Source organism: Danio rerio, chromosome 12 (genome assembly GCF_049306965.1).
Source record: "Danio rerio strain Tuebingen ecotype United States chromosome 12, GRCz12tu, whole genome shotgun sequence".
NCBI lineage: Eukaryota > Metazoa > Chordata > Actinopteri > Cypriniformes > Danionidae > Danio > Danio rerio.
The window spans coordinates 45,388,122-45,412,821 of NC_133187.1; the positions used below are offsets into that span (position 1 = coordinate 45,388,122).

The following is a 24,700-nucleotide window of genomic DNA, read 5'->3' on the forward strand; positions in this document are numbered from 1 at the left end:
GTTTTCAGTCTACAATTTGAGATAAAAAGTTGCATTTAATTTGTTTATTAATTTTTATAACTTCATAAGAGTAAAAATTAATTGTAAAATAAAAAAGGAGTTCAAGATAAAGCCTTGTTTGTGAAATAAAAGTGTAAAAAAGGAAATCATATTTCCTACTGGCTAAAATAAAAAAATTAAAATTTACTTTTATAAATGTTCTAATAAGAAAATATGCAAAGCAAAATGACATTTTTTATATTGAGAAAAAAGTGAATCCTTATAAACGTTACATCAATCTCACCATCTCCAATTGTGACATGTAGTAGGCCAAAGGTTTTCGCCTTGTGCTGTAAGAAACCCTTCGTCTTGATCTGAAGAACCTATAAATGAAACATCAAGAACTTCCTTCAATCACCAAAGCAGAAACCGTCCAGCGAAAAACTGCTCTAGTTCCTCAGTTCCACATGAAACCACTGAACAATCCTAGAGTGTATGTATGTAGAGAAATCACCAGCACGCTTTGATAAGAGATATGAGCAATATTGAACTTAAAGACAGGCTGGGGAAGGCATTTGTTGACTTCCATGAACTCTGGATGAGTTTTAAAACCAGATATGGCTTGTGGTACCTGACATCAATGCGCAATTGTTCAAGTAAGCCCGAGTCATCTACTCTCTTTAATGTTACAAGGATGCGTGCGAGAGAATCAAATAAAACCGGCGGATCGACATGAATCCTGATATCTGTGACTACAGACGGGCTTTCAGGTGATTTCTCTCTGAAGTAAGAGTTAAAAGAAAGTCGGAGAAACACCTCGGCAGCTGCAGTTTCCATACCTGTCACTTAACAATACCATCCGCCAGCCTCAGAACTCTAAACTGCGCTCAAAATCCACTGCCGAGGCTAGTTTTACCTTGAAGGGAAACACGTCGGCTTTTAAAACCACCCGCTAAAATGCCTACCCTTATTTTCGGCAGGCCTGTCTTCATCTTCCGTCCTCATTGGCTTGACAGACTCCACTTTGCATCGGTTGCTTTTTTTCCGGCATCTGCAAGAAAAAAGGGATGCGAGAAAGAGTTGCAGAGAGGGAAAAAAAGGAGAAGTTTAATGTCTTGAATGAACTGAGGAAAAGACAAGGCCTCAAAGATACAAAAGCACCTCCAGCACTGGCTGTAAGACATGTGAGTGACTGACACTGGTTAGATACTGCGTGTCTGTGTGTGTGTGTGTGTGTGTGTTAGGCCTGAGTGTGTGTTCGTTTGAGTCTCTTTCTGTGTGTATATGTGTGCCGACAGCTACAGGGTGACAAAGCAGTGATGAATTATACAGAAAGGGAGGCATTGCTTTGTGGAAACCAATGTAACTGTCAAGCTCTGCAGAAACATGAATGTTTTTTTGACCGAAGTGGCATTTCTTGTTATTGGAATAAAAATGTTTGGAGGGCAACTGGAGGCCTCGGCTTTCCGCCCCACTGAGGGGTGAAAACAGCAAGACTGGGGAAAAACACGGAGCAGGACCGAGAAGAAACAGCAGACGGTGAACGCTTTGGAATACGGTTTAAAAGTTCCAAATAGAATGCTGGGGGACGGAATGTGGAGGAACAACCAAAGGAAAGCTACTTACAATCTCACTGGTTAAAAGTTCTGAACAGGATGTAATGGGGCAGAACAAAGAAAAGAGGAAACAACAGAAGAGGAATGATTTATAAAGCTCTGTTTTTTGCAATCTGAACCTCATATTTATTGTAGATGTGTGACAAATATAATTTATTTTATGCATTGGTTCATTCATTTATTCATTTTCCTTCAGCTTATTCCCTTTATTTATCAGGGGTCACCACAGCAGAATGAACTGCCAACTTATCCATCTGTTTTACACAGTGGATGCCCTTCCATCTGCAACCCAGTATTGGCTCACACATTCACATGCATACACTACAGCAGGAGTCTCAGGGTGCTTTCACATCTGTAGTTCGGTTCATTTGGTCTGGACCAAGGGCAACAAATGATACATTGTTGCATTTTCTGCCGTCTTTGGGTCGTTTTCACACTACACTGATTGCTTTGGTCCGAACCAGTTGGAAAAAAAACAAAATGCAGTCATCTGACAAAATCCACATCACTCATTGACAAGGTGTTTATTCATTCATTCATTCATTCATTTTCTTTTCGGCTTAGTCCCTTTATCGATCCGGGGTCACCACAGCGGAATGAACCACCAACTTATCCAGCACGTTTTAACGCAGCGGATGCGCTTCCAGCTGCAACCCATCTCTGGGAAACAACCACACACACTCATTCACACTACACTACAAACAATTTTAGCTTACCCAATTCTTGGCCAGATGTTATCCGCTTGTTAAGTGGTGACGTGTTTGTGACGTATGTTTACTGTTTCCGGGTTTCCATTTGAGTGGAGGAATCATTCGTTTATGATCACGTTTTATTCCTATCATACATCAAAGTAAATTTTATATAAAATCACAGTGTACACAACAATCTCTGGGCTTGCTGCATAACAAACACCAAAATTTTAACAATTTATAAAAAATTTATAACTTTCTGGCCATCGGATATTAGGCATGGACATATATACTGCGATCGTGATTTTCGAAAGTATTAAATCGCTTTGTAAACGTTTATTATTACCATTTCATGAGTCTCCCCATTCAGTTGAATAGAGCGCTTGGACCCGGAAGCCGCTTCGCGTGACGTCACACTTAACAAGCGGATTGAATGTATTTCCTAAACTGCTTTTTGATTGGTCAGAATTCACGTGCGGGAAATGCCAATGGAACTCCCGCAAGTAAACAAACCGGCAGACACAAAATTACGCTTTTGTCTATGGAGCTATGACTGCGCTGGATGATTGTATCCCTCCTCATAGTATACTGTATAGTTTGTATACATCACTTTAGATTGACTATACATTTAGAAAATGAAGCACAGCTGAAAAACAATGTTTTAAGACATTGCAAACGGCGATGGCGTATAGCAGATCACTTCAGTAGGCGTGAATTAATTTAGCTAAACTGCGACATGCTCATCTTTCGGAAACATTACCAAGGATCCATTAATGATCTCCTCTCTCTCTGTTGGTAAAGTGCTGTCAACAAAATTCCTCCACGTTCCATCGGCCTATGGCAGCTGGATTAGTCCAAAAAGGCACAGTACTTTTTGCGGTTGGGTCTAACCCACCTCTTTAAAGAGGTCTCGGTACGATTTTTTGGTCCGCTTTTGGTGCGCACTCGAGTACGATTGCTACATTCACACTTGCCCAAACGAACCGCACCAAGAGGGAAAACGAACTCTAGTGCGATTCAACCAAATTAAATAAGGCAGGTGTGAAAGCATCCTCAAACTGCCAGTACGGGGGCCATTTACGGCCTGCCCATCTCCTCCTTCCAGCCAGCAACTGATGTCAAAAACATATTGCAATTCTGTCTGCCAAAACATATGTTTTTGAACCACTTTTATTGTTGAGCAGTCGCATCTAGTCACTTAGTATAGTACTGCATTTGGATTAGTTTCACTTGCATTAGTTTAACTTTCATTTTCTCCCAGTGTGCCGTCGAGAGTAACACACATACGTTTTATTTCAGTGGCTGCTTTAAACATTAAAAATAAAATGAAATGAATAAAATAAACATAAAAATGCACTTATGTTTATAAGTGCTCTACTTTTAGAAGAAAATAAAGATATTGAGAAGAACATGCAAGTAAAGTCACTAAAGTTACCCAAACTGCTTTCTGCTGATCTTGTGCTAACAATTGGTTGGGACAGAATAATAATCATCATACCTATTATTTGTAGTATTTTCATAGCAATTTAAACTCCCCCTTCATCATGTACAATAAGAAACACAAAGCTAGAGCTTTGATAGCAAATACTCTGTGGTAGAATGACTGAGTGCGTGTCTAACACTCACCCATACATGCAACAACCACGAATATATTTCAGCAACTGATGTGTGACAAGATAAACGTGCTGATTTGCATTATGACTGATGGCAGGTAATGCTTGAAATATAAACGTCATGTCTGTTCTCCTAAGATGCATTAAAAATGAAAAGAAAAATCTAATTTAATTTGCATTCTGCATTATTATTATTATTAGTAGTAGTAGTTGTTGTAGTTTTTCATATTTGAAGGTGAATACACATACACATTAAGAATAATAAAACAGAAATATTAAACTTGAAATGTCTGTCAAGTAAAGTGGAAAAAAAAATTTAATAAATAAATAAATAAAATGCTCAGCAAATGCCTGCTTTTTAAAACACGAAAGTGTTGACTGACAGCAGACAAAATGAAAACAAAATATATATTAATTCACCAAAAAAGGAACTTATTGGATGTTACTTTGGCCCAGTATTCATAAATGATTACTTTTTATTGACCGCATGTGATTCTAAAATAAAATAAAATAAAATTAAATAAATCTAAATAAAATTAAATAAAACAAATATTAATTTAAAAAAATAATAAAATAAAGATTAATAAAAAAAAAAATATATATATATATATATATATATATATATATATATATATATATATATATATATATATAATATTAATAAAATAAAATATAATAAAATAAAATAAAATAAAATAAAATAAAATAAAATGCTTACTGGCCAAAAAAGACGGGGAAATAAATGGAGTATTAAATGTCTCAGCTCTCAGAGATCGTCTCAGTTGAAGTGTTCATAACAGCAGATGAAAAGCAAACTTCCCATTAAATCAGACAAAGAAAGCGTTTCTTTCCTAACACTTGCGTGGCAGGTGGTTCCAGATCTGATGAGGATCTGAAATTAATTTTGCATCTGCATCTTCGTGACAAGTTACAGCAGTTTTACACTTTTATTTTAATTTTATTCTGTTCATAAGCGACATCTTGAGAACAATATGCTCATTCATTATTTATGGAGCCAAGACAGTGGGGATGCTAAGGGAATGCATTTCCTTTGCTAATGACAGAAGGTGGAGCTGTAAAAATTGCCAGGATGAAAAATGAAAAATCATAATTCATAACCGGAGCGTCATGCGGTGATGATGCTAATGCAAACATCATTATCACTATTGCTCATAGTTAGGTATAAGCAATAAACTTCATGCATCCGACCAGATCACCATAGCAACACCCTGGCAACCATCCAACATCTTTTTGCGCTGCATATTTTGCTTAAATAATCATAATAATTAAAGCAAAGTTGTCATAGGCAAAGTGTTTGCAGATGATTATATTATTTTTTAGACAACATAAAACTAATTTGAGATTAGATTATTATATATTTTTAAATATTATTAATACAAACATCTGACAGCAGATCTAAAACTATTAATGTCTACATTTTTTGTTTAAATTTGATGAAAATGTTATTAGTTTACATTCATTCATTCTCCTTCGGATTATTCTCTATTAATCAGGGGTCGGGTCGCCACAGCAGAATGAACCGCCAACTTATCCAGCTTAAGTTTTACACAGCAGATGCCCTTCCAGCTGGGAAACACCCATACAAACTCATTCACACTAATACACTATGGTCAATTTAGTTTATTCAATTCCCCTATAGCGCATATGTTTGGGGGGCAAACCGGAGCACCCAGAGGAAACCCACGGCAAAACAGAGAGAACATGCAAATGCCACACAGAAAAGGCAACTGACCCAGCCAGGGCTCGAACCAGCGACCTTCTTGCTGTGCTACCCACTGAGCCACCGTGTCGCCATTAGTTTACAAATTCAAAATAAAATAAAAAAAGATTATGTTTTACTCCATCACATAACTAAAAATCGTAAAACAAGACACAATCTGAGAATTTTCAAGAGGTTTCTTAATGTTTTTCCCCATAGCTGTTGTATAAAAGTCTAATAAATTTGTTGAAAATAAATAATGTGATCATCGTTCTTCAGTAACTAAACATATATAATGCTTGTTAAAAAATTCTGCCTCAAAAGTGTGCGCAAAATAAGGAAAAAATTCTGAATGTGTTTAAAAATAGATATATTTTAGACACTAATATTAATTAATAGAACATAATCGTAACTTTACATTTATACAATGCTCAACATATACAGTATGAGTATAAATATACAATAGACATATTTTATCTATCTATTTATCTATTAGGGCTGCACAATATTGGAAAAATCTAGTATTGTGATATTTTTTTTTATTGCGATATGAATACAATTTCAAAAGTTGAGTCGACTTAATTTCTCTAATAGGGTATTTGCCGAGCTAGTGTTTTTATTATACTGATTAACTTCCGGTGACCTGTTATTGCGTAAAACGAGCCAAAAAGCCGTTTACTCGCACGCACCCATCAGAATCGGCAGGATATTGCAGACGCTCCATTAAATATATTGGGGTAAAATAAATGCTCATAATATCTAGACATGGCGGGGGGAAAATGTAATTTAATGCAGTGCTTTTTGTACAGTATGAGACCCACTTTATATCGGATATCACTCAGCCAGTGGAGATCGCTGATTTTTTTTAAAAACTGACCTTAAATGAGCAGATTTTGGTATTGGCATACAGTTGACCGGAAGCGTTTAACCCAGACTACTGGCAAATTCAAAGTCCTATTAGCATGCTCCGGCATATACCCTATTGGAAAAAATGTAAACTGTTAGTTCATTTGGATGATTCTGTAGTGGGAGAGCATCTCCATAAAAACTAATAATCAATCTATACATTTCCCAGACACATTTTCGTTGCGTTCTATGCTATTTGCAGTGCATTGCTGTATATGCATGTGTTCTATAAAACTATAAATCTATAAAAACAATCAAGAAAAAGATGCAACAAAATAAATGGTTTTATCATTTGCTGAGTCTAACAGTATTGAAGTCCAGTAACTGAATGATCAAAATAAAAATAACTTAAAATAAATTGTTGTTAAAGTCACAAGTGGTACAATTTCTTATACCTGGATGCTTCTAAAATCATTCCAGACATCATAACACATGCAGATAATAAATTATAATACAAACTCAACATTGCATGTAACTTGCGATGTGTCTATAGCGAATGATCACATTGCGATATCAATGCTGAAACGATATATTGTGCAGCCCTAATGAGTATACATATACGTTAGATTAGTCAGTACTAAAGAAAAATCTGGAGCTAATCTAACAAAATAACTTATGTCAACAGTCCAAAATTACTACACAAAATTTATGTTAGGGAACATTTGTTTTAAAATAGCAAGATTAAAGAGAAACAAAAAATGTTTTAAATTTTGTTGGTTTTAGTTTTTCCCCAAATAGTTTTAAATAGTTATAATTTATATAGCTAATAAAGCTAATCAGTTTAAATATCTGAAAGTTCATAAAAAAAATAAAAAGAGCAAGATTCAAGAGACACAAACTGTGTTAAATTTTGTAGTTTGTAGTTTTTTCCCCCAATATTTTGCATGAATTTAAATGCATTATCTTTCTCTTTCTAAAGATGTTTGGTGACTAAAATATTATTTTAATAAATATATCTGTTTAATAAATCTGTTTGTTTAATTGCACCAAAATATATTAGCTATATTCACTGAAAATATAAATTTTCAAAATCGGGTGCACTCAAATATGTTGAGCACATACCAGGTCCTAAATATACACTCAGATCCAAAATATGCAAAAAAAAAAAAAAAAAAAAAATTAAATAGTTATAATTTACATAGCTAATAATACAATTTTTTTTAAATCTGAGAGTTAATAAAAAAGTAAAATTAAAGAGAAACAATATATATATTATTATTATTTTTAATTTTGTTGAAATGTTGTAGTTTGTAATTTTTTTCCACAAAAAATTCGACATTTCCACTGAGAAATGGATAAAAATATTCATTTTTATAATAGTTATAATTTACATAGCTAATAATAAATAAATCTGAAAATTTAAATATATATATATATATACACACACACACACACACACACACACACACACACACACACACACACACACACACACACACACACACACACACACACACACACACACACACACACACACACACACACACACACACACACACACACACACACACATTTAGAGCTAAATTCAAGAGAAACAAACATTTTGTTTAAATTTTGTAGTTTGTTATTTGTTTCCAATATTTCAAACAGATTTAAATGTTTTGTTCTGGGACTAAAATATTATTTTAATAAATATTATTGTTTAATAAATATTATTGTTTAATAAATATTATTGTTTAATAAATCTATTTTGTTCAAATGCAACAAAATATATATTACTCATATTCACTGAGAAACAAATGAAAATATTCTGTTTCAAAATCGGGCGTACTCAATGTTGAGCATGTCCTAGTTATACCTTCAGATACAAAATTATGCAAACTCTTATTAAACAGTTATCATTTGCATAGTTAATAATACTAATATTTGCAAAAACGTGAGAAAAAAATCTTAAAACATACTATATTTAAATGTGTTATTCCATAAACCAATTTTAATTATCTTACTAAAAACAATCCATTTTTCTTCTACTCTTTGTTTTTTTTTAGATATATGTATTCATACCCCAGTAAGTCTATTTTTCAGAGATTTGTTGGATTAGACAGAAATAAGATAACCATGTGAGCACTGTAAAACGGTCCCTCATTATTCAACGTTTTTTTAAAGGGAACTGTAAAACAATCATCACTCATCTGGTATTTGCTGGCTGCCGCTTGTTATGTTTTTATTAGGCAGTCTGTGAGGGAATGAAATATGAACAGCGCGTCGTTCGCTCGAAATGAAGCTCTCCGGCTCGGCAGGCCTCGTTAGCTAATTTCCGACGGCTGGATTCTGCCTCATGATAGATTCATTAAACTCTTCCACGGCTCCGAAATTGCAGCCGAGACTCCTAATAAATATTCCAAAGCTGTGTGTTTTCGCGCATCCGTAATTATCAACACACACTAACTGTTTCACACTGAATCAATTAGCGCGTTTCTGCCGAGCAATTTTTTTTTCCCTTCTTAATCCCAAGCATTTATTGACATGATCTCCACAAACTGTGAAACAAACACAACATATTTCTCAGCTAACGTTGTGTCAGGCGGCTTGCTTGGACCTGTAGTCACACATTAGCGCGGTCCCACACACATCATTTGGTCGTGTTGTTGTTAACAGATGTTTGCTCCCAGAAGCTCTAATGTCTTCCAGCGCCGCAGACAGACGTGATCGGGCTGCTTTTGTTTTTACGCTCTGCTCGTTTGGCTTTCAGCATTCGCAGATATCATTTTGATGAGCGTTTTTAGATGAGAAAGGCCTTAAAAGACCTGCTTTATTTGGGGAATGCATTGCAAATCACATTCTGCAGTAAGCCGAGGGTATATTGGACAACTAGTTGGTTAGTTCTAACACCAGTTTGACTGAATTTGAGTAAAATGTTATTATTTATTCTAGAAGTCTGGTGACATTTATTGCAAATTTTGGAAACTTAAAATAAAAATAATGCCATTTAGAGCATTCATTGGTCAGAATATTAAATATTGAGTAATTCAATTCAGTTCGTCTTTATTTCTTTAGCGCTTTTACGATGACGATTGTGTCAAAGCTGCTTGACATAGAAGTTCTAGTAAATTGAAACTGTGTCAGTCCAGTTTTCAGAGTTGAAGTTCAGTTTTGTTCAGTTCAGTGTGGTTTGATTTTCACTGCTAAAAGTCCCAACATTGAAGAGCAAATTCATCAATGTGCAGCTCCACAAGTTCCAAACCAAGCAAGCCAGTGGCGACAGTGGCGAGAAACAAACTTCACCGATTGACAAAAGTAAAGGAAAAAAAACATTGAGAGAAAGCAGTCTCAGGGCTCTATTTTGACGGTCCATGCGCAAAGCGCAAAATGCAGGGCACAAACGCTATCAGGGTGTGTCAGGACGCGTTTTTGCTAATTTAAGGACGGGAAATCTGCCTTGCGCCAAGGCGCATGGTCTAAAAGGGTTGAGTTTATTTTCTTAATGAGTTATAGGTGTGTTTTGAGAATAAACCAATTAGAGTCTCATCTCCCGTTCCCTTTAAGAGTCAGCTGCGTCGCGCCAAGAGCGCATTCGCTATTTACAGGACATAAAGTAAGTCTAAGTGGAAAAAATTAGCATTTCACAAGCAAACAGTTAACAGTTAACAGTTTTTTAACAGAAAACTGTTAAACAGAGCATCTACTGCGTGAGAATGAGAGATAATGGATCTACTTTCACTTTCGCTCTTGGATAGGGAAACCTTTACGCACAGACATCAATTAGCCAATAAATAATTAATTAATTTTGTTAAGCGCAAATATTTGTTTCAAAACTATTTACTAAATTCAGTTCTAATTTCTAGCAAACGAATAAATGAACAATAATGACCAAGTGTGGTCAAAATACTGAGTTATTTCCAAATACACCTGCCATGCCCCATATGGTCTAAAACCTGACAGGTGGGCATATCTAAGCTTGTTCTTAATAAAACAAATATAAATATGGATATATTAAATAATACTGCTAATAATAATAACATTATACAAAAGCAAATTGTTATGAATGAAATGAAAAAGCCTCCCGAGATGAAGAAGACATAAAAGCAGTGGTTTTTCATATTTATGTAGGCTAGAAAAAAATATGTTTTGTAATATTTTAATCCTTTATATTTATATCTATTCTTATTATATCCTATATATATCCTTAATATTTAAATATTTTCATATGTAAAGATATTTGCCTATTGCTATTGTGGGTATTAAGCAGTGCGTAAGCGTGGCGCAACTCTGCGCCGGAGTTTAGACCAGGTTAGTTTTGGTCTAATGAAAAATCTATTTAGTTTCTCAAAATAGCAACGCGGCAGCGGTCCGCCTCAGAACGCCTCCCTTTTTAGACCAGAACGCCTTTGGGCGCACAAATGAGCGCTAATGCATTTGCTATTTAAACAGCGTAGCGCAACACCTCAAAACGACTCTTGCGCCAAGCTGAAACTAGCAAAAGACTATTGCGCCGCGTCTTGCGCCACACTGCGCCGGGTGTATGATAGGGCCCTCAGTTTGGCACGACTAATTCTCCTCTGGCCAAACTTCGAGCAGAGCTGCAGTCTAGGTGCTGAAGAAGCTGCAGGTGTGAGCAGGTCACCAGCGGGTGTTCAATCTGGCCCATAGGATCAATTTGGAGATGCCTGTTACTGGGGTCTTTAAAGAATCAGTCCCATGCTCTCCACTCCTCTATGACCATGACAGCATCTGATCAAAATACAGCCTGGTACAGAGACCAGAGACAGAGATTGCATGGCTGTTTCCACTGAGTGGTACAGTATGGTATGGTTCGGTTCAGTACGCTTTTATGGACGTTTCCACTGTTAAAGGGTACCTATAAGCAAACTGTACCGTACCGCTTTTTGGTCACTCTTTGCAAAGGGTGCCAAGCAGGACAAAAGGTACCAAAAGGCAGAGCTATATGCGCAACTGAAAGCTATTGGTTTACAGAGATATATCACTCGCAGAAGCAGGAGAATGAAAACAAAGGAACCACCATTTTTAAAAACACAGCCGAGACATTACACCATTTTAATATATACATGATATAGCCAAAAAGAACAAAATCTGCTGTGTCCTGTTGTTTTACAAGCCCGTCTAAAAGTGCACAAGGTTTCTCTTTCTCCAGGGAGTTCCCGATCGCTCGTGTGCGCATCTAGATTTCAAATAACGAACTTCTTGAGCTGATCATAATATCGTGCACATGATTATAGAAGTGTTTCCAACACCCGATCCTTTTAGTAAGGGACAAACGCGAGAGTGAAGCGTAAAAAACAAAGGAGAAGCCCGACAAAACAAAGGAGCAAATTGTTTTAGTGACCTGAATCGTTTACAACGTTATGTGTACAAACGACCGCGTTTATCGTCACTTTTTGGACTATAATAAACAGGGAATGACGGAATTGCTCTGTTACAGAGGCTACATGTGCTGTTGTAGATTAAAGATACAGATGAGAGGTTTGCTCTGATTGTGGGCTATGTTGTGTGTTGCTTTTAAACCCAAATAAGCACTAAATGTATGCTGTGTGTAGTTTTTCTGTACTTGGTAACAAATCGGAGACTCTAAGGCAGGGTTTTTCAAAGTCTAAGACAGTGGGCCTCCCTTTTGACACAACTTATCCATTGGCGCCCCCCTCCTCCCAAACACGCACGCACGCACGCACACACACACACACACACACACACACTCACACACATATATATATATATATATATATATATATATATATATATATATATATATATATATATATATATATATATATATATATATATATATATGCACAGTATATATAAAGACACAGACAGATGCCAGACTGTTAACTCACTTTTATCATCATTTGCATGAAAGTGCAATTATTTACAGAGTAATAACAAGTATTTTAATATAACGTTTTTAAAACTAGTATGATGGTTCAATATAATTAGAACTGTCCATCCCAGTCAAAACAGTGGAAGTTTAGCGGGTCTCATGCTGTCATTAGCCAAAATATTTTGACAAACCACACATAAAGGTCGTGGTTGATAAGCTGGTCCTGTTCACGTAAATCATAAACTCAAATATTGATCATCATATCGTTGTCTTTTGGGTTTAAGCCCTGAACTTGAAGGCTTTTGTGTCGAGGGGGCGTGGCCGAGCGCCGTGGGAACGGAGTAAGGCCACCGCATAAGCATCTGCCTCAGATCCCACGGAAGGAGCTCTGGATCATAAAAGGAGGAACAAGGGCAGAGGAAGCCGAGAGAGGACCGGACCCGGACATATTTTACTTTTGCTTTCAGTTTGACGGCGGTCTCCGTGAGGATCTGCCGTCCGTTTGTTTTGGTTTGGTTTAGACGGAGCTGCCGTCACTGTCATTAATAAATCACTTTAAAACTGCTTCGGTTCTCCGCCTCCTTCCCGGCGGCCAAAGGGCCGTGAACTTCATTACAGCTTTGAATCGGGGTGGGTCTCAGAAACCGACCCATTGTATTAGCAGGCATATAATAAACGTTTAAATATAATAAAAAATACATACAATAATTAAACTTAATAATTATATTTTTATTATATTATATTTTTCCCGCGCCTCCCCTGACATGCTCTGGCGCCCCCCAGGGGAGGCGCGCCTCACACTTTGAAAACCCCTGCTCTAAGGGTCTGTATGTGTTCATAAAGGTTGCATTTATTTATGTTATATAATTGCAAATGTTACAGTAGTCTGTTTTGCATCGCATCATCAATCTGCAGTTATAATCAAATCATGTTCAATAAACAAGTTAGTAATGAACATTTATACTCTTGTATTTATGTGAATAAAGCATCAGTTTTGTAAGAAGTGCTTCTCATATGATATGTATACGACCCGTACAGCTTTACTTTGAATTTCCTCGAGCGAGAATGACGGCGACTGAAACTTTCTGTCGTACACTACGCCCATCAATGCCCTTTAGGCAGTGGAAACGCAAGCCTGATAAAGGTAACCCATCAGTACCAGTCAGTGGAAACGGGCCAAAAGAGACTTCTAAAAGTCCTCTATGGTTAGCATCACCTCTTCGTATGTGTTGTTCTTGAGGTCCTCAATGGTTAGCATCATCTCTTCACAAGTCTTGTATCACATCAATCTTTGTGGTCCGAAGTAAAAAACGAGTCGTATTTGTTTATCTGTGTGTTTAATTATGAAGTTCAGCAACACCTCTTCCTGCTGAATGGCTGACGGCTCTGACCTTCAACAAAAATATTACTTATTGCAGTCTATTTTAAAATATTTGTTTAAAAATTGAATTAATTGAAAAAACAATGGGTTGAGTGAATGACTCAATGACTGCTTGGCAAAGCTGCAAATTTAAAGTAAATCAAACATTGTAAATAATGTAATTTTCTTGTACTAAGCGATCATTTGACTTCATAAAACCCACAATGTTTCTTTAAGAGCCACGGGTATTAATTTTGCTTTGCCTGTATGTGTTTTTTTGACTCTCAAAGTACGTGCAAGCATTGCATTATTAGAATCTCTAAGCATCATTTCAGCAAAAGAAAATCTTCTGTAAAGTTTGAATACTGCAAAAAAAAATAAAAATAAAAATAAAAAAAAGAAGTCACTAAAATCTTGAGTCCTCTAAAAATGAGTAAATTATCGTTTCTGGGTAAACTTTTTGAAACATATAATTGTCTGAGAGCAAAACTGTCATCAGAGAACAAGGGAAAATAAGTCCTCAACATTTCTGCCTCCAAAGTTCATGGTCCGAGGTGAAGAACGAGTCATATTTGTTTATCATTTTCCTCACCGCCATTTGACGGCTCTTCAAGCTCATGGGGTTTTTCTTGGGTGCAGCAGTAAACAAAAAATATTACCAATTGCAGTCTATTTTAAAATATGTGTTTAAAATATACATTATGGCTTGAGTCAATGATTCAATGACTGTTGGCCAAGGCTAGGAATTTAAAGTAAATTAAATATTGTAAAATAATGTAATTTTCTTGTACAAACCAATCATTTTACTTCATATGACCCCCAACGTGTCTTCAAGAGCAACGGGTATTGATGTTTGGCAAAGCTGCAAATTTAAAGTAAATCAAATATTGTAAATAATGTAATTTTCTTGTACAAAGCGATCATTTCACTTTATAAAACCCCCAATGTGTCTCCAAGAGCCTGTATGTGTTTTTTTAACTCTCAAAGTACGTGCAAGCATTGCATTATTAGAATTTCTAAGCATCATTTCAGCAAAAGAAAATCTTCTGTAAAGTTCTAATACTGCAAAAAAAACAAGGCCAATAAAATCTTGAATCCTCTGAAGGGGAGTAAATGATCAATTCCGGGTAAACCTTTTGAAACTGTCTGAAAGCAAAACAGGAATCAGAGAACAAGGGAGAAAAGTCCTCAATATTTTTGCCAGCAAAGTTCGTGGCCTGAGGTGAAGAATGAGTCGTATTTGTTTATTCCTTTGTTTATTTACGGAATTCGGGGACATATTTTCCTGTGCGCCATTTGACAGCTCTAACTTTCAAGCTCATAGGATTCTTCTAGGGTGCAGCAGTGAACAAAAAAATATTACATATTGCAGTCTATTTTAAAATATGTGTTTAAAATATACACTATGGCTTGAGTTAATGATTTAATGAATCATTTTACTTTATAAGACCTCCAATGTGTCTTCAAGGGCCATGTGTATTAATTTTGCTTTGCCTGTATGTGTTTTTTTACTCTCAAAGTCAGTGCAGTCATAAATTTATTAGAATCTCCAAGCATCATTTCAGCAAAAAAAAAAAAAATATATATATATATATATATATATATATATATATATATATATATATATATATATATATATATATATATATATATATATATATATATAAAATCTTCTGTAACGTTTTCCTTTCCTTTTTTTGTCGGCTTAGTCTCTTTATTAATCTAGGGTCGCCACAGCGGAATGAACCGCCAACTTATCCAGAATATGTTTTACGCAGTGGATGCCCAGCCACAACCCATTACTGGGAAACGCACTCATTCAACACACACACACTCATACACTATGGTCAATTTTAGCATACCCAATTCTTTGGACTTGTGGGGGAAACCAGAGCATGGGGGGGGGAACCCACGTGAACACAGGGAGAACATGCAAACTCTACACAGAAATGCCAACTGACCCAGTCGAGGCTCGAACCAGCGACCTTCTTGCTGTGAGGCAAACGTGCTACCCACTGTAACGTTCTAATAAAGTAAAAAAAAAAAAAGTCGCCTAAATCTTGGATGCTGTGAAGGTGAGTAACATTTCTGAGTAAACTATAAAAATAAACTTAATTGTCTGAAAGCAAAACAAGGGAAAAAAGTCATTTCTGCCTCCAAAGTTCGTGGCCCGAGGTGAAGAATGAGTCGTATTTGTTTATCCGTTTGTTTAATTACGGAATTCGGGGACACATTTTCCTGGGCATCATCTGACGGCTCTGACCTTCAAGCTCAATCAAACCTTTAAGCTGCGTGGCGTGTTTGCGGCGCGGCGGTGAGTTTTCTGACAGACTGCTACCTGTGTAGGGGGTCTTCATTTGGGCTACATTAGCCCATATGGCCTGAGTTAGCTCCTATTGAAGCCGTGGCCTAATTACGAGGAAGCGGGAGAATGTTTGCGAATGACGATTGGGCCTGGGTGTTTGTGCCTCATCCAGCCCCCGCGGTGACTCGCACCTGTTCCCGTCTTTAAAAGCTCTCTTTCAGTTTAGCTTTTGGCCGACGCCACCAAATGACCTATCCAGGGGGCAATAACGCTTTCTCTGTTTCGCCTGTCGCGGAGGCTCGGTGTCAGCATCCAGTGAACAGACGCAACTGTACCCCGGGCAGCAGACAAAGAGGTTTGAGAACACAGCTGCTCGGCTTTATAGCTTTTAAATGTACAAAACGCAAAGGAGTCGTTATATTTACTCGCTGGCACATCTGAAAATAGGGAGGTAAACACTGGTGCATTCACAATTGTGTTGTGGAGTTACAGTTTTCCACCTTTTTTAGCTTTTTTGTAACAAAACTGGTTGAATTGCATGCAATCAGATGCATTTCTGATATTATGGCAAATAATTTGATTTAGATAGTTTTAAAAATGATTCACTTATGTATTTGATTCCCCAAATCTCATATTCTATATTGAATTTTAACATGACTTAAAATGTTTGACCATATTTTCATGTTTATTATGTGAATTAATGTGGAGCTAATAATCTGCCAAAATAATCAGAATTTGAATGGGGTTAATTTAAATTATTGACAATTGTTATTTAATAATATTTAATGTTAATAATATTTAATAATAATGTTATTTCATATTTAATTAATTAATTGTTATTTAACAATTTGTTAAATTAATAAAAATGACTTTTAATTTAAATGCTGTTAAAAGTTGTTTTGAATTTTAATTTCTTATTTTGAATTTCATAACTTGAATATTGAACATCTGAAATTTAAGACAACTGAACTTTTCAAAGCAGAATTTTTTTATAGACGCACTTTCAAACTTCCGATTTTTTGTGTTCTGAATTCAAAGACTGCAGATATGCAGTTTGTAAAAATACAGTTTCAAGTTTTCGAGATGAGGGAATTCTGAACATCAAATTCAATATCCTTAAATTCAAAACCAGAAATTCAGATTCAGTAGAAAGTAGGTCAGGGGTGATCAACAGGGAAGAGCAGATGATCACCGATGTACAATATTCAAGTTATGAAATTCAAAATCAAATAAAAAAATTCAAATTCAAAACAATTTTTAACAGCATATACAAATTCAAATTTATTAATTCAATGTATAAGTCAAATTAACACAATTCATATTCAGATTGTTTTGGTATATTATTCGCTCCATACATTTAGGGTCATTGTTTTCGTTGTAGGATTAATTAGCTATTGTGATTGTCTTCTTATTAGTTTGAATCATACTTTAAATATATATTTAAGTAACTTTTTTTGTTTCATTTCAGCAAAATATTATAACTTTTTTAGTATCATTGCCATAATTTTTTATTTATAAAAGTAAACCTGTCATTTTGTTAGTAAAAATGTTGTTTTTCAGTAATATTTCAATAATAACATAACATATATTTTGTTGAATGCTAATGTAGTTTTTATTATGTTTTTAATTAACAGTAATAAAACTAATATATTTTTATTTAAAAAATATTATATGCATATGCCCTTTGCATTACAACATATCAGATCAAGATTGTCATAATATTTCCTTATACAATACAAAATAAATTATATTATCCTTTTATTACTAATATAATCATAATACATTCGTTATTATAATAAAAAAATCAACTTGCATAGCTTAGAAATCAAAATAATGTCTCTGAATTATTTTCATTCGGAAGCACCTCTCTCCTAATATTATATCATTAATTGCAATTAATCTGATTAATTAACTGGCATAAAATTAATTAAACAACAGAATTGAATCGTTTGACAGCACTGTTAAAAATGTTTCCTTAAATAGCCTGAATATAGTTACTCTTATAAAACCAAAGCTACTTTCTGCATGTGCTGTTAATAAGAGTGAAATAACTTAAAATTGAAAAAGTGAAATGATTAAATCTTATTATTAATTATTATTACAGACGATAAAAAAATATATTGCTTTCAATTACAACAGAAGAATTTTAAAATCTAATGAAACTTATCTGGACAAAATTTAAGAGTACTATCAGTTTAGTCCCCGTCATTGTCCAATATATGCATTTTACAAATGCAGATTTTCACAGTTTCAGTTTTAGTTATTTAGCTTAAAAAAAAAAAGTGTATTATAATATTTATTATATTATATTTCAATGTTTATGCTTTGTGATATATTATACAGCAAAATGCAAAAGTAGAAATAAATAAATAAAATAAATGATAGAACCAAACTGAGTAAATAATAGTATAATTAATATAATTTTTTTATTAAAAAAATTAGATTTAAGTAATAATTAATTATTTAAATATAAATCATACTTTTTTGTATGCAAATTTTTTTTTTGACAAAACAGAATGTTCCTCTAAAAGTAATGACTTCTAAACACTCACACAAAAGGACTTTTGCCTCTTGGTCAAACTACTTATTGAAAGTGAGTTGAAAAAACACATTTCTTAAGTTCTTTAAGTGGGACAACTTAATTGCTTTATTTCAGTCTACTTAAATTCGAAAAAATGATTAAGATTTGTGTTGTGACAAAATGAAGGAACTGTGTGGAACCCATTATTTTTACACATTTAATACTTTTATGAATATTTAGAACAATTGCTCTTTAAAAAAACACTATTAATTGCATTCGATCTGATGAATTAACTGCCATAAATAAAAAAAGTCAAAATATATAAAAGTAAATAATAAAAATGTTTCCCAAAATATCTTGGCTGTGTGTGTGTGGCTCATCAGCAGAGCTCTATGTAAAGTCAATATCAGCTGTGATGATTTCAGGGCATTCTCCTGTAGACACATTGAGAGACTTGTGTGCTTTGGGCTTCGGCTAGATTCAACAATTTTTTCCACTGCTTATATTTCAATATTTCCCCCAAAAAATTAGCATAAATCATCTTTTGTCATTTTAAGACTTTAATGTATTTAGAAATTTAATGTATTTTTAAAAAATGCGATAAAAATATGAATCATGCTACTTCGTATGCTTGAAACTATGAACTTTTCTGACAAAACAAAATCTTCCTACATATTAAAAACAATTATGACTTCTAATTATTTATATTTAGAGCCGTCGCTCTTTAAAAAAGACTGTAATTAATTGCAATCAATCTTATTAATTAACTGCGATAAAAGTTACTTTTTTATAACAAAATTTAAACACACTACTTCAATAACTAAATAAATAACTAAATAAATAAATAAATAAATAAATAAATAAATAAAAAAATAAATAAATAAACAAAAAAATAAATGAATGAATGAATGAATAAATAAATAAAGTTCCCCGAAAATATCTTTAAATGTGCATCTCATCAGCATCTCTCTATGTAAAGCACGTGTTGTCATGTCAATGTTCCCGTCAGCCATCGTGATTTCAGGACGATCTCCTGTAAACACACTGAGAGATTTGTGTGCTTTGAGCTCTGGCTTGATTCAACATCGTTTCCCACTGCTTTAGGACTTTGTTTCTGTCGGATGGGAGCGGCAGGGAAGAGAGACACAGACAGACAGAGAGAGAAAGAGAGAGGGAGGAAAAGCAGCTTCACCATCAACACGCTCATCAAAGGCCTTTATTTTTATTTGGTGTCAGCACTTCACAGTGAGCGCGGTATGGAAATGTGTTTGGCTGTCAGGAAACACACACGGCTCAGTTGCACGGAGGTAATTTGACCAGGCTGATGTCTTTTCTCCTTTCCGGTCGCCTCATTATTCAGAGAGCGAGCGTTCAGTGTTTTATCTGTCAGCATCTCTGCGTAATGCGTTTTCATAGCGTGTGGATTAGTCGCGAGCATCAAAGGCCGCGCGGAGAGAAACAGACGTCCTGAAAGGTGACAATTGAATCTCTTTGCTCGCGCAGCGCGTCGGCGTGCTGGGAGAAGAGACTTCATTTGACTCGCTTGCTCTTGGGTAAATAGCAGCATGAAAAGAAGGCCATAATATGACAGTTATGTGTGATCGTGAGAATGTGAGAGATCGGCTTTTTCTTCATGAACAAGGCTGCGCTCAAAACACGTCTGATTGGTGGAGAGTAAAGCAAGTTATCGAGATGTGAATAGAGACCTTGTGCAAAAAATAAACACCAGAACGCATTTAGTTTGATAATAATAATTTTAAAATGCATTACTCACGTTCTTAAAAATATTATAATTATATAACATTGCGATATCGATGCTGAAATGATATATTGGGCCACCCTAATATATATATATATATATATATATATATATATATATATATATATATATATATATATATATATATATATTTATACAACAGTTCTGTCTAGTTCTCAAATCTGATTGGCTGATAGCCGTGCGATATTCTGCAATATCAGAACTCCTACAGCCTCTTTACCCTTTGTGTATTATTCCGCCCACATACAACCAGCAAAAAGCAGACACTACAGATCTAAAGTTTAAAAGATGCTTGCTCAGCTGTTTAACTGTCAGCTTATGATTCGAATCCGGAAGAAAGTAGTTCCTCATACTAAAGTGTTTTTAAGACTCTCCATGTTTGATTTTGTTTTTATATACACAATTATGCCGTCAAACACGTAGCAGTGCGATATGGCAGTATATCAGCACTGGTGGAGGCATTAAGGCACGAGGCCGCCTCCCACCAGTGCGATATACAGCCACATCGCACTGCTACTCGTGTGATATTGCTCATATATATATATATATATATATATATATATATATATATATATATATATATATATATATATATATATATGTATGTATATATGTATATGTTGAGTTGGGTTTATAGTTGATCAACACAACATTTAAGAATACGGGTTTTGTGGAATCATTGCAAAGTGTAGCTATAACAGAGTTAAACTTTATCATTTGCATGTGTTTTAAAGGCATTTCAAGAGCGTTTAAAGCATTTGGGCACAAAACTGTACCACATTTGTAACTTTCAAGAAGAAAAGATTCACTGAATTATTAATACAATGAAAAATTTATCATGTTATTTTACATTTCATTTCATTATTTGAGTCTCCGGAAACTATAAAGCACTGTTTCTTTTACGTTGCTCTACTTTAATTATTCTTGCTTACAGGCTGTTTGTCATTTTTTATACAACATTTACACACACACACACTTACAACACAAACCTAATCAATCTAATATCAAGATTTTTTTCCCAAATACAGCCATCAGGGGAAATTGTATTCATAATATTGCAATAAATATCGCAGAAAAGTTTATATTATAGAAGTTATTGTATAATTATGGTTTGTTCTGTAGACTATCGGAAAAAAAGTAGCTTTAAGGGGCTAATAATTTTGATTTTAAAATGGCTTTAAAAAATTTAAAACTGCTTTTATTCTAGCCAAAATAAAATAAATAAGATTTTCTCTAGAAGAAAAAAATATTATCAGACATACTGTGAAAATTTCCTTCTTCAAATAATTTTGGAAATATTTAAAAAGAAAAAGAAATTCAAAGGAGGTTAATAATTCTGACTTCAACTGTAAATATGTATGTGTGTGTGTGTGTGTGTGTGTGTATATATATATATATATATATATATATATATATATATATATATATATATATATAAATAAAAGGTAAAACATTACACACTACAAAAAAATGACACTGCAACATTGTTGAAAATGGCAAAATTATATTACCTGCAGCTGGTGCATTATATAGCCTGCTGGCATCTATGTTTGTCAACCTAAAGATAAATATAAAACAGAAACCATCAATTAAAAGATCATAAGTTCAAGAAAATCTTGGAGATTCTATTAAATTTAATATCAAATATGAATATGACTAAAAATATGAACAGATATCACTGTAAAGTGCCCTTTTTATCTATTTGCTTATCTAAAGTATGATTTTATATGTACATTTATAGATAAACATGTCTTAATTTAAAGATATCAAAACATTTCACAAGGAAAAAAAGGTTTTGGCATGAAAAAGTAAAAGTAAATTAATCACTCTACAGAATGCTGAACATTTTCTTAACATTTATTTTAAGAGAAAACAACTATGCTCAATATTGCATTTGAATATGGAAAAGCATTTATCAATGTGAGTTTAGCCTTTTAAAATTTTACTTTTCTAAAAACTCTTTAAACATTCCATCAAAAAGCAAGTTATAGTATAAACCCAAAACAAAAAAAAATTATCAATCAACAGAAGTATTAAATTTTACTGGGATTGTACATTTGTACATGATTTGCTTGCTTTTGGGTAAATAACAGCTTGAAAGAAGGCCATAATATGACAGTTATGTGTAATCGTGAGAATGTGAGCGAGCGGCTTTTTCTTCATAAACAAGGCTGCGCTCAAAATATCTGACTGGTGGAGAGCAAAACAGATTAGAAGTTATCGAGACACAAATAGAGATCTTTGTCAAAATAAACAACAAAAAAGTCAAAACAAAACTGAGTATTATTAGAAAACTTTCTACAAAATAGCCACATTTCAAATACATTTCTAAATTGAATCAATCATAACATTAGGGAATAACACACTGCAACATAGTTAAAAATGGCAAAGCTTTTAATTCTGAATTACCTTTCTGTATCCTGTTGGCATCTTCTTCATGTGCCTACCTAAAAAGGTAAATACAAAACAGAAACATTAAATTAAACGTTCAAGCTTGGAGACTAAATTCAACACTTTTATTGGGATGCATGTGTCTTTTACATTTTAATTGATTGGTTTACATATGTAAAGACGTTTTGCATTCCATCACAATACGAAAGGTCAATCTGCACACTCAGAGGTGAAAAAATGGGTTATGAATATAATATTATCTCACAAACAAAATATTGAATTGAACATGCGCAAAATCTTAGGACAGTTTTTTTTAAGCATTTGTTCACAACTTTGTTATCCCTAATAGTACAATACACATTTTATCACAAATAATGAATTAAATGGTAAAGCAGCAAACATAATTAAGTGTATTGATGTCAAGTTGGCTTTATATTATTCGATCAGTGACAACTGGTGACACGGTCTATATTGTTTATCACGGTAACTTTGAATATTCGGTCAGAAATAGCATGCAAGACTTCAAACTACATTAGCACTGTAACGTTACGTCGACTGTAAACAGTGTTGTAAGTCACTTTGATAGTCTTTGGCTGCTAATATGACTCCCCTATTTAGAATTTACAAAGAATAATTTTCTGGAAATATAATATTAAGGAGAAAGTCCAAATGTCCAACTTTACCTCAACACTCAGGGCTTATACTTCATACTAGAAGGTTTTACTTTTGAAAGCATTGAGTAAAGGTTTTATATTCGAACATTCGATCATTTACCACGCTAATTTGAATATTCGGTCAGAATTAGCATGCAAGTATGACTTTAAAACCACATTAGCACTAACTAATAGACTGTAAACAATGTTGTACTTTGATAATCATTGGTTGCTAATATGATTTCGAATTTGCAAAGAACACTTTTCTGAAATTATTATTAAGGAGAATGTCTGATTATCCTAATATAAAACCAACTTTACCTCTATTTTGAAATCGGGTTGAAGCGAAAGTCTGTCGTCATCGGCGTGTATGATTCTCTTTTTGAGCAGAGTAACGGCGATTTAGCATAATTCATTGCATTTAGCGTTTCCAAACAACATATGTGTCCCTTTCAGCTTAGCAAAAAAAAATATGTTTACAATCTTGATTGGAAACGCTATTTCTATCGTTTTGTTTGCTATTTTCTTTGGTTCACTTTAGCGTTCACATTCTACGCTACGCTACGGGGATAGACTGGAAGCTAGCGGCCTCTCCTGGTTGGAGTCGGTATTAACATCATTGTCTGAAAGTTATTTATCTTTCCTGAGTACTGACCGACTTTTCAAATGTTCAAATTATTAATCGCAGTTTATTATAGTACAGCAGGCTGTGTTTAAAAACAGCACGTCACATATGACATTTAAATGTATATTATTTAGCAGTTGCTTTTAACCAAAGCTAACGTTACTTACAAAGCGACTAAGTTTTATCAAAACAACTTAGGCTACAAGCCGTTGCCTGTACTAACAAACTTAACATTTTGATAAAAGTTCGACAACAAATATATTTTGTCTGTAAATGTATTAAAACTTACTTGACACAGCTACTCACAGAATAAACTTGATTTAGTAAACTATAGTGACTGCAATCCCTGATGAAAAATCCAGCTTAAACCAGCCTAGGCTGGTTGGCTGGTTTTAGCTGGTCGACCAAGCTGGTTTTAGAGAGGTTTTGGCCACTTCCATGCTGGTTTCCACCCATTTCCAGCCTGGTCTTAGCTGGTCAGGCTGGGAGATGACCAGCCTAGCCAAGGTGGGAGTCCAGCCAAAACCAGCTATGTCCAGCTTAAACCAGGCTGGTCAAGCTGGTTTTAGCTGGTCATTTTCCAGCCTGACCAGCTAAGACCAGGGTGGAAATGGCTGGAAACCAGCCTGGAAATGGCCAAAACCCCTCTAAAACCAGACTGGTCGACCAGCTAAAACCAGCCAACCAGCCAAGACTGGTTTAAGCTGGATTTTTCAGCAGGGATGTTAACTCAAATTTGTTGTTGGATAGCCTTATCTCGCTTCTA

The 24,700-nt window shown here is 34.4% G+C and overlaps 1 long non-coding RNA gene across 14 annotated transcripts in view; it reads right to left on the reverse strand.

Moving 5' to 3' along the window:
- The window catches only part of LOC137496776 (uncharacterized), an 87,924-nt gene that overhangs the window by 48,300 nt on the left and 14,924 nt on the right, over positions 1–24,700 (reverse strand). For 3 of the 14 annotated variants that reach the window (XR_012388186.1, XR_012388184.1, XR_012388183.1), the window contains exons 1-6: positions 23,631–23,895; positions 22,675–22,712; positions 21,777–21,823; positions 6,495–6,596; positions 945–1,030; positions 273–362 (exon numbers count right to left, since the gene is read on the reverse strand). This is a non-coding gene — a long non-coding RNA (uncharacterized lncRNA). Of the gene's footprint in view, positions 1–272; positions 363–944; positions 1,031–6,494; positions 6,597–21,776; positions 21,824–22,674; positions 22,713–23,630; positions 23,896–24,700 lie in introns of those variants that run through there. The other 11 variants (XR_011017355.2, XR_012388178.1, XR_012388180.1 and 8 more) reach the window with 6 other exon arrangements.